Consider the following 13,666-nt stretch of genomic DNA (forward strand, 5'->3'; position numbering starts at 1 on the left):
TAAAGACATAAGCATCGGCATCGAGGATGTAGTGTTTTTAAACTGCTGAGACTGTATGAGATAAGTTGGAGAGAAGGATCAGAAGAACGGAATGCCCAGGAGAAGGAAGGGGAGCTTCATGAAAAGGCGTGAGGAGAAATGGCCAGATGGGTGAGAGAAATAAAACAAGAGTGTGGTGTCCTGGGAACCGAGGAAAAAGGATTTTTCTTGAAGAAGGAAGTGGTCAACTGTGTTGACACTGATAAATTAGGTAAGATAAGAACAGGAGATGTAATAGATGTACTGGCCCAGAGGTCATGCGCGACTGTAGTGGACATTGTGGGGTGCCGCCCAGATCCTCCTTCAGGACAGAGGAGCTGAAGGAACGGCTTTGTGCAAGCTCCCACCTCCCCCAGGGGCAGCCCACGTCCAAAGCCTACAAGTGTTGTTCCCAAGACAATTCCCAAATACATTTCCCGCTTGGGCATCTTCTGTTCAGAGTCTGTTTCCAGGGAACCCAGCCTAAGACAGAGACCTTAGCAAGACCCGTCTTGGTGGAGTGATGAGGATAAAATCTAGGTTTCAGGGAGCTGAGGAGTGAAGGGGAGAGTGTGGGGAAGTGGAGACCACAGGCATAGGCACCTCCTTTCATAAGTATGACTTTAGGGCTCAGAGAAATATGTCAGTACCTGGAGGAGGGTCAGAAAGTCAAGGGTAAAGTATGTTGGGTGAGTGATATTACACCATGATTGGAGACCGTTGGGTGGCCTCAGTAGACAGGATGCCGAGGAGTCCAGCTCCTGCCCCAAAACCCGATGTGTGATTTTCAGGCCTGACTGTAGGTAATTACAAGGCTTTACCTGGCAGGTCCCAGGGGAAACTCCCTCCCCACATTAGACTCGGTGACAGCCAGGCCCTGAAAACTCTGACAGGAGCTGCAGTCCAGGACTCAGGTCCCTGGCTGGCCATTCCCTTACACACCTGCACTCCCAGCCCTGGCACCTTCATCCCTAGGTCTCTCCATCTGAGGTCTTCAGGTACCTCTGCTAAAGCCCCCTTATCAGGGAGGAGGGGAAAGCCTTGAGGCACTGTTATCCATTGTGACTTGCACCCTGTACTTTTCCACCCTCCCCCTCCCCGCCCTCCCCCACCGGACCCAGGTCCATAAAACTGTATAGCCTTTGGTTCAGGCTCCCTCAACAGTGAGACGACCCCCACTGGTCCATCTGACCCTGGACCACTGCATGTTCCATGGGGGGGATATGGAACGGGGTGCCTCTTGCTTATACCATCGTGGTAAGTGATGAAAACCTCACTGGTACTCTCATCTGGGGCTTGTTGCTTCTATCAGCTACTCCTGGCAGCTCATCGCTCTCTCTCCAGCTCAGCTGAGCCCTTGATGACACTGATGATACCCATGAGAGCAGGACTGCTGCCCTTGGAAAGGACATGAAAGCGGTGGCAGGACCCGGAGCCCTGGCCCTGGCCTCTGGCAGGAGGACAGAGAGAAGAGAGCGTGGGGCAGCGCAGGCAGGCTAGCCAGCCGTGGGTGAGGGATGCGGGAGGGAAGTTCAGGAAGTCTGGTGTCTCCTATTTTCCCAATGAAGATCATCAGCTAAAGGAGGGAAGAGAGGGGTTTGGGGGATAAATGAGTGGACGTGAAACGGTCCTCCAGGGCCATGAGAAAGTGAGCTCACCCGACAAAGGAGAGGGCTAACTGGGCAGTGTTGAGAGCCTATTTGAAAATCAGCGGCAGAATATCTGCAAAGTGCCCAGCTCGGCGATGGGCAAATAGCTCTGTTAGATGGGGAAAGGGCTGGAAGAAGAGCCCTCCCGGGGAGTGATGTTGACCTGTTGCTGTGTTTCTAGTTTCCACAGCAGTCCCGGGAGAAAAGGGTTCAGCCAGTGTCAGAAAGTGTGTCCAAAAACGACTTAGATGCACCCAGTTGAGCAGCCAAGGCCCACAGGCAGGGAAATTCAAAACACCAAACTGGCTGGCAAAATACAAGCAGTAAAACTCCAGCTACACCCACTCAGAGATTACAATTTGTATCAGAAAGTCCTCAAGTGCGGAATCATCGCTTTTTTCTCTTCCTGCTCCTGGGGCAGCACCAGCTGATGGGGAATTGCTAAGGTTGTTCTACTGAAAACGTGAAATTGCCCCAAGTGGGCTGCCCTGAAAGGCCCCATTATCTTGACTGTACTCACTGCCCTGGAGGCCTTGGGTGCCCCTGAGGTCCTGAGCAGACACAGAGGTAGAGGCCTCATTATTGTAAGTCTTAATGGTTACTGAGAAATAAAAGTCATTGTCTTGCTTCCCTTCCAATCCTGGCCGGGCAGGATGGCTCCCGCAAAGAAGGATGGCGAGAAGAAGGGCCGGTCCGCCATCAACGAGGTGGTGACCAGAGAATACACCACCAACATTCACAAGCACAGCCATGAAGTGGGTTTCAAGAAGCGTGCCCCTCGGGCACTCGAATAAGTCCGGAAATTTGCCATGAAGGAGATGGGAACTCCAGATGTATGCATTGACACCAGGCTCAACAAAGCTGTCTGAGCCAAAGGAATAAGGAATGTCCCATACCGTATCCGTGTGCGGTTGTCCAGAAAACGGAATGAAGATGAAGATTCACCAAACAAGCGCTATACGTTGGTTACCTATGTACCTGTCACCACTTTCAAAAATCTACAGGCAGTTAATGTAGATGAGAACTAACTGCTGATTGTCCAATAAAGTTATAGAACTGCCAGGAAAAAAAAAAAAATCATTGTCTCAGTTCACTGAATTGAGCATAATTAGTCAACCCAAACCAGGTCCTTCTTAGAACAAGTGGTTGCAAAATGGCTTATATTGATTGCATCATAAACACTTACATAATTAGACATTGTCTTTTGTCAGCCTCCCCTTTCAAGATAAGACCTTCAAACAGCATAATTTTGCAAGAATTACAAGACTGAGGACATAAAAAAAAATCCAAGCGAAACTGACTGTTTAGAGCCAATAACCTGGGCAGGGTCTCATGCAATGAACAAAGCCTATCCAAAAAAGATAAAGAACTTATTCTGCCTGGACAGAATCCCTTGGATAGCAGATCCAAGTCTCCTGTTCCTGGTTCTGAGCTTTCAACTGATCAGCTGTATTGGTCATCCTAACAGATTAGTGAAGGTCACTCGGATTCTCCAGGTCAGGCAAAGGAAATTGTAATCTGATCTATCAGTCAGGGATCTAGCAGGAAAGAGATGGAACATTCCAATAGAGCGATTGAAGAGTGTAGTATGAAGGGACCATTTATAGCGGGGTGGGCAGGGGTAAGGGAAACCATCAAGGAAGAGTACAGTAGCATAAGGCTAGCAATAGTGGGAATAGTTTTGTGTTTGTTTGTTTTTTGGCTGCATTGGGTCTTTGTTGCTGTGCGCAGGCTTTCTCTAGTTGTGGCGAGCGGGGGCTACTCTTCGTTGCGGTGCGCGGGCTTCTCATTGTGGTGGCTTCTCTTGTTGTGGAGCACGGGCTCTAGGCACACGGGCTTCAGTAGTTGTGGCTCGCGGGCTCTAGAGCGCAGGCCCAGTAGTTGTGGCGCACGGGCTTAGTTGCTCCGAGGCATGTGGGATCTTCCCAGACCAGGGATCGAACCTGTGTCCCCTGCATTGGCAGACTGATTCTTATCCCACTACTAGCTCTAGGCCTGGAGGGAAATGGGAGGAACCATGACCCCAGAGAGAGTAAAGATTAGCAGCAGGGTCTATGGCCAACCCACAAACCCTCCAGGAAGGGATCCCACCTCAGTGTCCCCCACCCTCCAATCTCAGGCTGATGTCTCCCACTGGCAGAACCCAACCAGAGTCAGAAGGTAAAGGGCTCCGTTGATGCATTTTATACAAAGTGTCTCCCAGGGCAGACAAGGAGCAGAGCGGATCTGGAGGGGCAGATGGAGGGCTCCAGCATCCCAGGGAAGCAATATGAAAAAGAGAAAGTAAAATTAAGAACAGAGATAATGGAAGCAAATTTAGATCCACGACAGTGGCATTTTTGCCAAACAAAAGTTTTGATAGCTTTATATTGACAATTTTGTAATCATTGCTTTCATGTGTGTCAGATTATTAAGCTGTTTAAAGCATTTTAAACTAGCCCATAATTTGGCTTATAATTTTCATCAAGTTTTCATTTGGAACAGTTTAACTGATTGAGATCACTGTTAAAATGTTTGGGGAACTCTAATTTGTAAAATTCATGTTTTTTGATATAATAATTGTCTAAGCAGAATGTGAACATTTAGATAATTGTTAACTGTTAAAAAAAAACCAAATAATTTAATGTGGGTTCCTATCAGTGTACAAAAACCCTTGGACATTAAAAGTTTTTAATGGGGTAAGTGCAATGTCATTATGAGCCAGGAGGGAGGTAAGTGCCAGGTGACCTTGCAAATCTCCTTTCCCAAGTTCACCTATTGATTCTGTCTTGGGTCGGCCCCAGAGTCTGGTTCCAGAGCCCAGAGTTTCTTAACCTGAGGTCTTATTTGTATTGTTGTGGGTAGAAGAACTGGGGCTTTCAAGAGCCTCAAAGGGAGTAAAAAGACAAATAATCCAATTTAAAAATGGGCAAAGAGCGGGACTTCCCTAGTGGTCCAGTGCTTAAGAATCCGCCATCCAATGCAGGGGACACAGGTGTGATCCCCGGTTAGGGAACTAAGTCCCACATGCCTCAGGGCAGCTAAGCCCACGCACCACAACTACTGGGCCCGTGCGCTCTGGAGCCCGCACTCCACAGCTAGAGAGAAGCCCGCGTGCTGCAGTGAAGAGCTCGTGCTCCACAACGAAAGATCCCGCCTGCCGCAACTAAGACCGGACACAGCCTAATTAATTAATTGATTAAGTAAGTAATTTTAAAAGCTGCTGCTCTAAAAAAAAAAAGAAAATGGGCAAAGAATCTGAATAGACATTCCTCCAAAGAAGACACACAGTTGGACAAGATGTACATGAAAAGTTGCTCAATATTATTAACCATCAGAGAAATACAATTCAAACCACAGTGAGATACCACTTCACAACCAATAGGGTGGCCATAATTTAAAAGACAGATAATAACAAGTGTTGGTAAAGATGTGGAGAAATCAGAACTCCTCTTCTCTGCTGTTAGGATTATAAAATGATGCAGCTACTTCAGAAAGCAGTCTGGCAGTTCCCTAGACAGAATTACCATATGACCCAGCAATTCCACCTTAGGTATATACCAAAGAGAAATGAAAACATGTGCCCATTCAAAAACTTGTACACGAATGTTCATAGAACTGTTATTCATAACTGCCAAACAGTAGATACAACCCCATATATCCATCAACACATGAATGGAAAATAAAATGTGGTATATGCATACAATGGAATATTAGTTGGCCATAAAAAGAAACGAGGTACTGATACAGGCTACAAGACAGATGGACCTTAAAGCATGGGAAGAGATATGGGGATATATGTCTATGTACAGCTGATTCACTTTGTTATAAAGGAGAAACTAACACACCATTGTAAAGCAATTATACTCCAATAAAGATGTTAAAAAAAAGAACTAATAAAAAACAATTATAACAAACCAAAAAAAAAAGCATTATGCTAAGTGAAAGAGGCCAGTCACAAAAGACCACATTTGTATGATTCCATTTATATGAAATGTCCAGAACAGGCAAATCCATAGAGGCAGAAAGTAGATTAGTGACTGCCTAGGGCTGGAAGTTGCAGGGGGAAATGGAGGATAATTGCCAAAGGGTATGGGGTTTTCTAGGGGAGAGAGGAAAATGTTCTGGAATTAGGTAGTAGTGATGGCTCCACAACTCTATGAATATACTAAAAACCATTCAGTTGCACAAACTGAAAAACAAGTCTCAAAAGGACTCAGGGTCACTGGTCTAAATAAGTTTGGGAGATTCCCAAGCTGAAGAGCAGGGGTCATGTGCCCATAGGGCTGAGATCACATGGCGTAGTTGGGCCCATGAAGCTCTGCCCAAAGGTAATTTGCATTTTTGAAAAACTAATGGACTTTTTTTTTAGAGCAGTTTTAGGTTCACAGCAAAATTGAGTGAGAATACAGAGTTCCCTCCCCCGCAACCACACACAGCCTTCCCCACCATCAACATCCCACACCAGTATGGTGCATTTGTTGCAATCAATGAACCAATATTCACCCATAGTTATTAACCAAAGGGCTTACTCTTGGTGTTGTACATTCTACGGGTTTGAACAAATGTATAATGACAGGTATGCACCATTATAGTATCACACATAGTTTCACTGCCCTAAGAATCCCCAGTGCTTCACCAATTCATCCATTCCTCCTCTCTCACCCCTGCAACCACTGATCTAAAATTGTCTCCGTAATGTTGCCTTTTCCAGTATATCATATAGTCAGAATCACACAGTATGTAGCCTTTTCAGATTGGCTTCTCTCACTTAGTAACATGCATTTGTTTTCTCCATGTCTTCTCATAGCTTAATAGCTCATTAGCACTAATAATAATATTCCATTGTATAGATGTACCACAGTTTATTTATCCATTCACCTAATGAAGGACGTCTTGATTGCTTCAAATTTTGGCAATTATGAATAAAGATGCTATACACATTCGTAGGCAGGTATTCGTGTGGACATAAGTTCTCATCAGTTTTAAGTGACACTCTGCATGCCAAATACTTGGTTTGTTTTATAAAACTCACCCTTAGTTTGGAACCCCTTTCCCAGAGGCTTCAGGAACCTGGCACAGCTAGATACGCTCGCTCTTCAAAAGAAGGAAAGAAGCTAGTAATTATTTGACCCTCAGTGTAAGCTAGTGTTACGTATGACCTCACTTCCTCCTCACCACCGGCCTCAGATGGGTGCGTTTTACAGATGAGTAAACTGAGGTTTGGTCCTTCCATTACTGTGTATTATCCAGTGTTCTCTTAGAGTCTTGGACTCTCGGTGCTGGAAGGAGCCTTAGACATTGCCTAGTCGAATCCCCCTCACTTTATATATGAAGAACCAAAGGCTTACAGACTCAAGGACATGGCCAAAATCTTGGAGTCATCCTTTCCTCCTCTAGTTCTCTCTCACCCCAAAATAAAATCCATCACCAAGACATGTATCATTTACCTTCAAAATAGATTCAATGTGCAGCACTTCTCCCTACCACCATTGCTTCTACCCCAACCAGGCCTCCCTCACCAATCACCTGGATTACTATAAGACCTTCTCAACAGGTTTCTTTACTTCCTCTCTAGCCCCCCATCCTATACCTGAATCTTTATACAGCAGCCAGAGGGAGCCTTTTGAGTCATAAGTTCATTCCTCTGCTAAAATCTGTATAATGGTTTCCATTCACTCGGAATAAAGCCCAAACCCTTCCCGGAGCCTGCAGGTTCTACAGACTACTTCCCTGGCTCCTTTCCTCCGCACCCCTCCCTCTCCACACTCCAGCTCTTCCATCCTCCTTGCTATGCCTGTGACATGCCGAGCACATGTATGTCTCAGAGCCTTCATATGTGTTCTTCTTTATGCCCTGAATGCTCTCTGTTTACACAGCCCCCTCTTCATGTCATTGCATTTCTGCTGCAATGTCTCCCCTTGGGAAAGACCTTCCTTCTCACTGTCTCTTGTCCTGCTTTGTTCTTTTTCATAGCATGTATCATTACTTGACCTTACATTATTTCAATTCAGTTCAACAAATACTTGTTCACAGAGTTGTCTGTATCCACACTAGACTATAGGCTCCATGAGGGCAGAGACTTTGTGTGTCTTGTTCAATGCTGGATCCCCAGCCCTTAGAACAGTACCTAGCACCTAACAGGTGCTCAAGATCTATTTGTTGGATGCATGCATGAATGAATGAATGCATGCCCAGGGTCGGCCAGTAAATGAGTGGCAGACTCAGACCCAGAGCTGAGGTCTTCTGTGTCCCTTGACTGGTTGCTTCCCGTCTTTTGGATTCTTAGATGTGATAGGTACACAATTTGGAATCAGCACATGTAAACTTTCTTAAACTCTTCCATTTGTAGTTAAATTATATCTGTACCCATCACTAGGACTTGTACAGCATCTTTTTCCCCATGTGGAAATTTAAGCACGTTCACGTTGATTATTTCTCATTCATTCTAAAATGCAGAATTTATGGCAGAAATTCTACCCCCTCATTGCTTTCTCTCTCCTTCCCATGACCCTGTGCTCCTGTTTTTATCCTAGGAGTCTGCCTTGCATTGGGGTTCCTATTACATGAGTCAGACATCCCTTCTCTATTGAGCTTAGAGGTGCTGCTGGAAGAAGCATCTGAGAAACTCAACCTCAGGGGCTCTGGGAGAGGGAAGTTGAGTGCCTGCTGTGGAAGGACAAGCTTCACATTATAGTTGAATCTAATGCGCCACACGCAATGTTTTACTTCCCCCCCCCCCCCCCGAACTGAGGTGAAATTCACATAACATAAAATTAACCTTGTTAAAGTGTACATTTCAGTGCCGTTTAGTACATTCACAATGGTATGCCATCACCACCCATATCAAATTCCAAACCATTTTCATCACCCACACCCATTAAGCAATCACTCCCCATTCCCCCTTCCCCATCCCTGGCAACCACCAATCTGCTTTCTGTCTCTATGTATTTACTTATTCTGGGTAGAGCTCATATAAATGGAGTTATACAATATATGCCCTTTTATGTCTGGCTTCTTTCACTTAGCATGAAGTTTTAGAGGTTCATGTACATTATAGCATGTTTCAGTACCTCATGTCTTTTTATGGCTGAATAATATTCATACACACACACACACACACACACACAGCATTTGTTCATTCATCCGTTGATGAATATCTGGGTAGTTTCAGGCAATGTTTTTTGGAGCATGTCTGTAAAGATAGAGCTAAGATGGGAATCTAGTGCTTTCTGACTAACAAAAGAACCTCCACCGCAGTGATGAATTGAAATAACACAACACTGGTTTGGTTGGTCAGTTGCTTTGGACACAGATTACAGCGGTGGGTTAAGTATCATTAGTGTGTTTATTTACAGTGTTCGAAGCAAATACCATTTCCAAAAACAAACATACCTTATGCATTTGTCATCAAATACATTACATTTCTCCACAAAGCCTTATTTCTTTTTTTTTTTTCATCTTAACTCAATAAACCTGAGGAGAAGGTTTGTCATAAAGGCAACACGCAAGATGGCATTGTGTGGTGTAAGCCAGAAAACCTTTGACCCTCCTGGTTAATGATGTTTCATATAAAACAGCCTCTAACCTTTTTCGTATCTTGCTCTTCGATGGAGCAATTGAACGTTACAGGGTTTCTTATTATAGAAAATTGTAACATGTTTTCTGATTAAGGTCCTTCAGAGACAATTTCTGCTTAAGACACATTGTAGGCATTAACAAGCAGCTACGCCTTTGCTGCTTCCAACTCGGGGAGTGCTTTTGGCTCCCCACCCCTTTTCTCTCCAGCACCTGCTCCTCGCCCCTCAGAGCTGCCTTGCCCCTGCTCTCTTTCTCATCCTCTCCAACCTGCCTTGACCCTCTGGGTCTCCACCATGCACAGTTAAGCTCTGCTGGTGGCCCTCCTGTTTGCTGGCCACACCTGCCATGGCCTCTCAGCTGAGGTCTTTCCTTTCTTCTCTCCGCCCCATTCTGGCATCAATTTTCCACCTTCCAGAAACACTGCAATCCACAAACTCCTTAGGGGACTTGGTTCTTTATTCTGAGAAGCACAATGCAAATGCATCAGACTTAAGAGAGAGATCAAAGCTTTTCCTTCAAAGCCTATCACTTTATGCAGGTAAAAAAGTGTCCCGAAAAATTGGAAACCTTGTGACTTTTGACAGAAACTGAACTGCTTTTGCAATATATTTGGATATATTAATTGTTACACCTGAAAATAATGAGATTGCTGATTGCATTTAAAATTCAATGAAGTAGGTTAATATTTTACTGGGATAAAAGAACTGCTTGTGAAATATACTAGCCTGATATAGAAGAAAATTCTGAATATCCTATCATCACTAATATGAAACTTTGAGTCCTGTAGATACAATACAATCACATGGAAAACTACATAAATTGTGTTAGAAGATTCCGTGAAAGGAACAGAGACTAAGAAATATAATCATCTAAGCTAGGATGGGAAGAACATCAAAATTCCTTAAAGCAATGATTTTCAAAGTGTGTTCTCTGGACAGCAGCAATCACCTGCAAACGTATCAGAAATGCAAACTCTCTGGTGCCGCCCCCGACCTACTGGATCACAAACACTAGGGGTGAGACCTGTATTTAAATCTGTGTTTTAACAAGCCCTTGGGTGATTCTGATGCACACAGAAGTTTGAGGACCACTCCCTTAAATGATACATAAATGGTTAATTTATTACAAAATTTGCAGATTTCTGTATTATTGTGACTTCTTATTTTGCAGGAGTCAAAAAGTACCCTATGGTGGTGGAGATGAATGGACGTGAAACACCAACAAGAGCAGAAGAGATTCTTTATGACAGCTGAGGTCTATCCTCCAACCCATCTGGCAGGTTTGTGTTCTTTGTGGTTTAACAGTCTTTAGAGACATATCTGCCACATTCTGGGTACCTGCATTCTTCCTGCCATTAGCAGGGGCAAATACATTCTAGGAAGCGCAAGAGTAGAAATCTGTCCCTCCTCACCAGACTCTCTTAATGGACTTTTGGAGAGAGAAGAGTGGGGCTTTTGGTAGAAGTAGAAATGGGAAGGGTGTCAGCTTTTGGCTCACATTACAATCTATCTTAATTGGATTCCCTCCAGAAGAAGATCCTGAGGTGATGATTGAGAGCATGTAGTTCTCCTGGAAGGTGCACAGACAAGAGCAGAGGGAAGATGATACAGGAAAAGGAAGACTTCCAATAAACCAGCTATCAAAGTAAATCTTAATCCCATGGAGAAGCTGGGGAAAATGATGCAGAGCACATTCCTCAGAAGTACCCTAGCCAAGGAGTAGGGGAAGTGGGGTATATATACCACCACACATCATTCCCAAGAAACTTCTAGCCTGCATCCAACAAAGGTATAGGTGCTTGCCATTAGCAGATGCTGGCTGATGTACACAGACAAGTAAAGGGAATCCTAAGGGTCATGGATCACCAATAGCGTTGGTATATGCAAGGCCAGACAATAATGTCTGATCCTGATTCTAGGATTGGAAAATGAGGACTCAGTCCCTGCTTAGGATGGAGTTTTATTTTGGTTTATTCCTGAAGCAGCAAATAAGCTTTGCAAATGATCAAAACAAAATAAAAAACAGGTGGGTACACATGGCTCTCAACGGCCTCCCTTATGACTCACTTTCACAATTCTGTGGTCTCAGCAGTTGTACTGAGAAGAGCCTATTGTTGTGGGTTCATAACGTTTTATTACCTCTAACCCAGACACAACTTATTCTACTAAATAAGACATCAGTTATAATGCTCAAGAATCATGTTTTGTGCTTTTTGAAAGAAAAAAACCAACCTTTGACCTTTTAAATAAATAGATGCCCAAAGACTACTAGACAATGAGAAAAACTAGCAGCATGAAAGAGAAAGACAAAGCTAAGCAAACAGAGCAAATTGACTCTTGGAGAAACAGACTACTGGAACAGAAAAGAAGGTCACCAAAACCCAAGTTCTGAAAGATTTGAGGTGTTGGTGGATCCATAAAACAAGAACAGGGTGCTACTTTTTAAACAAATCAGAATAATAAAGTGCTTTTGAAAATTAAACACACAATTGCAGAAATAAAAATTTCATTGGAAGTCAAGTAAGTCCTCCGAAACCAAGGACAAAAGTACAAAGGGATAAAAAAACAAGAGTGAACAGATTAAGAGACATCAAGGGTCAATGAAGAAAGTAAAACTTCCTACTAATAAGAAGAGAACAGAGAAAATGGAGAGGAGAAAGTATCTGAAAAGCAGTACAATGATGGGACTCCTGGTTCTGGATCTATATCAATACACAGCTCAGGACAGCGATCCTTGAGAGAAGAGAAACAACCGAGATAAGTTCTGTGATTGCCCAGGCTGACTTTCTGGAGAGAACTGCCAGGAATCAGCACAGAGAGGAGGAACCCAGAGCCCTGTGGGTTGAGTAGATGGAACTAGGAATCCATGAAGGCTGAAGCAGCTAGATTTCACAGGGCAGAATAACAGGGTATAAAATCTGGATATCAGAAGAGAGATCTAAGTTGAAGACAATTTTGGGAGCCACCGGGATAAATGATAGCCAATGAACTCATGGAGGGGAAGAGGCCATGAGGGGAGATTGCTTAAAATGAGTAAAAAGAGGGGTTAGGACAAAACAGTGAGGGACACCAATATTAAGTAAAAAGCAGTGGTGTGGGTTTGCGATGGAGCTTGAGAATGGCCAGAGAGACAGAAGGAACAGCAAATGAGTGTGAAATCATGAGACCCTGAGAACAAGGGAACAGGGAATGATGTGGTATATATATTCAATGGAATACTAATCAGCCATTAAAAAGAATTAAATTTTGCCATTTGCAACAACATGGATAGACTTGGAGGGTATTATGCTTAGTAAAATAAGTCAGAGAAAGACAAATACTGTATGATATCACTTTAATGTGGAATCTAAAACACACAACAAACTAGTGAATATAACAAAAAAGAAACAGACTCACAGGTATAGAGGACAAACTAGTGGTTACCAGTGGGGAGAGAGAAGGGAGGAGGGGCAAGAAAGGGGTAAGGGATTAAGAGGTACAAACTGCTATGTATAAAATAAATAAGCTACAAGAGTATATTGTACAGTACAGGGAATATAGCTAATATTTTATAAGAACTATAAATGGAGTATAACATTTGAAAATTGTGAATCACTATGTCAAAAAAACAAACAACCCAGTCAAAAAGTGGGTAGAAGATCTAAATAGACATTTCTCCAACGAAGACATACAGATGGCCAAAAAGCACATGAAAAGATGTTCAACCTCACTAATTATCAGAGAAATGCAAATCAAAACTACAGTGATGTATCACCTCACACTGGTCAGAATGGCCATCATCAAAAAGTCTACAGGGAATTCTCTGGCAAACCAGTGGTTAGCGCTCTGTGCGGCACAGGTTGGATCCCTGGTGGGGAATTCCCGCAAGCCACATGGCACAGCCAAAAAAAAGCCTACAAACAATAAATACTGGAGAGGATGTGGAGAAGAGGGAACCCTCCTACACTGCTGGTGGGAATGTAAATGGATACAGCCACCATAGAGAACAGTATGGAGGTTCCTTAAAAAACTAAAAATAGAACTACCATATGATCTAGCAATCCTACTCCTGGGCATCTATCTAGAGAAAATCATAATTAGAAAAGATACATGCACCCCCAATGTTCATTGCAGCACTATTTACAAAAGCCAAGACATGGAAGCAACCAAAATGTCCATTAACAGAGGAATGGATAAAGAAGATGTGGTACATATATACAATGGAATATTACTCAGCCATAAAAAGGAATGAAATAATGCCATTTGCAGCAACATGGATGGATGTAGAGATTGTCATACTGAGTGAAGTAAGTCAGACAGAGAAAGACAAATATCGTATGATATTTCTTATATGTGGAACCTAAAAATATGGTACAAATGAACTTACTTACAAAACAGAGTCGCAGGTGTAAAAAACAAATTTATGGTTACCAAAGGGGAAACGTGGTGTAGAGGGATAAA

At 43.4% G+C, this 13,666-nt stretch overlaps 1 pseudogene; it reads left to right on the plus strand.

Moving 5' to 3' along the window:
• The first annotated feature begins 2,320 nt into the window (after window positions 1-2,320).
• On the plus strand, window positions 2,321-2,695 carry LOC102997234 (60S ribosomal protein L31-like; annotated as a pseudogene).
• Window positions 2,696-13,666: the final 10,971 nt, after the last annotated feature.

Source organism: Balaenoptera acutorostrata, chromosome 4 (assembly GCF_949987535.1).
Source record: "Balaenoptera acutorostrata chromosome 4, mBalAcu1.1, whole genome shotgun sequence".
Classification (NCBI taxonomy): Eukaryota; Metazoa; Chordata; class Mammalia; order Artiodactyla; family Balaenopteridae; genus Balaenoptera; species Balaenoptera acutorostrata.